Raw genomic sequence first — 2,195 nt, 5'->3', positions numbered from 1 at the left:
CCATGAAACATCCTTTGTGATGATGAATGCCACACCAATCCTCTTCAAATTGTCATTCCTGGCATAGTAGACCACACAGTGGTCTGATTCAAAATGGCCAAAACCAGTCCATTTCAGCTCACTAATGCCTAGGATATTAAGCTTTATGTGCTCCATTTCATTTTTGACAACTTCCAATTTTCCTAGATTCATGCTTCGTACATTCCATGTTCCAATTATTAATGGATGTTTGTACCTGTTTCTCCTCAATTTGAGTCATGCTACATCAGCAAATGGAGGTCTTCAAAGTTTTACCTTATCTATATCCTTAAGGTTGATTCTACTCTGATGATGAAGTTCTTCCTGATCCTATTTTGAGAGCTTCTGACCTAAGTGGCTTATCCTCCTGCATTGTGTCAGACAATGTTTCTAGGCTATTCATAAAGTCACACAGTAATGTATCAGACAGTGTTTCTCTGCTATTCATAAGGTTTTCCCTGGCCAATTCTTTGAGAAGAGAATGGCCTCTTCCTTCTTCCTAGTCTGTCTCAGTCTGTAAGCTGTTGAAACCTGTGCACCATGTGCAAACCTACTGGGTTTGAGACACCGGTGGCGCAGCCTCAAGCCTCACAGCAATACACCACCACAGGACAACTGACAGACAAGTTTGTCTCCCTTAGCTGTTCAAAACCTCTCCATCCTCCCCACCCTCCCCTTACACAGATCCCTGCCTCTTTCCCACCACTTGTGAGGGGCATGACCTGGGTCCCCAGCCTTACCTAGATCCCTGCCTCTGCTTCCTCACTCTGTCCTGGCCCCACCCCCAGCTTTTTCTCTGCTTTCCTTGGCTTTCCCACCACTTGGGAGGACTATGGCCTGAGTTCCAGCCTTCCCTGGATCCCTGCATCTGCTTCCTCACTCTGTTCTGGACCATGCCCCAGCCCTCTGATTTTTCTCTACTTTTCCCAGCATTCAATTCATATTTTTATTTTTCTCTGCTTTTCTCCAGCATTCAATTCATACTTGTCAATAATTACACTGAATGGCAATGGATTAAATGCACCATACAAGAGACAGAGAGGTGCATAATGTACAAGAAAACTAACCCATCAATATGCTGTCTACCAGAGGCACACCTAGAGACAAAGACAAAAGTAGACTAAAAACCAAAGGATGAAAAAAGAGATATCAAGCAAAAGGCAACCAAACAAGAATAGGAGTAGCAATCTTAATTTCTGATAAAATAGACTTTAAGACAAAACCATCATACAAGACAAGGAAGGACATCATATAGTGATTAAAAGATCAATTGAACAAGAAGATATAAGCATAATAAATATCTATGGACTCAATGAAAGAGCTCCCAAATACATAAATCAGATTTTAACAGAATTGAAAAGGCAAATAGATGAGCCCACAGACATTAATATACCACTTTCAATCACAGATAGAACAACTGGAAAGAAACTCAACAAAGACATAGAAGAGCTAAACAATACAATCCACCAACTTCACCTGATAGACATCTACAGAGCACTTCACCCAACAACAGCACCATACACATTGTTTTCCAGTGTACATGAAACATTCTCCATGATAGACCATGTGTTAGGCCATAAAGCAAGCCCTAATCAATTTGAAAACATTGAAATACTGCAAAACATCTTCTCACATCACAATGTTATCAAATTAGAAATCAACAATAAGATCAACAGAAAAAGAGCAAACACGTGGAAACTGAACAATACCTTCCTTAAGAATGACTGAGTAATAGAAGAAATAAAAAATGAAATTAAAACATTCCTTGAATCAAACGAGAATGAAAACACAACATACCAAAATCTTTAGAACACAGCAAAAGCTGTGATTAGAGGCCAATTTATAGCAATAAATGCACACATTGAAAAAGAAGAGAGAGTGAAAATCAACACTTTAAACCAACATCTCCAACAATAAGAAAAAGAACAGCAAGCCTACAGTGACCAAAAGAAAGAAAATAACAAAGATTCGAGTAGAAATCAATGAAGCAGAAAATAGAAAGACAATAGATAAAAATCAATAAGACTAGAAGTTAGTTTTTTGAAAAGATTAGTAAAATTGACAAGGGAAAAGAGGGAGAGAATACAAAGAACACAAATAAGAAACGAAATGGGTGACATCACAACAGTACCAACTGAAATAAAAAGGATAATATCAGGATACTATGAAGAACTGTA

The sequence above is a fragment of the Orycteropus afer genome, unplaced genomic scaffold (assembly GCF_000298275.1).
Source record: "Orycteropus afer afer isolate SDZICR_OR568_19922 unplaced genomic scaffold, OryAfe1.0 scaffold00238, whole genome shotgun sequence".
Taxonomy (NCBI): Eukaryota; Metazoa; Chordata; class Mammalia; order Tubulidentata; family Orycteropodidae; genus Orycteropus; species Orycteropus afer.
The sequence above is the reverse complement of the archived record's forward strand: the minus strand, read 5'-3'. Positions refer to the sequence as shown.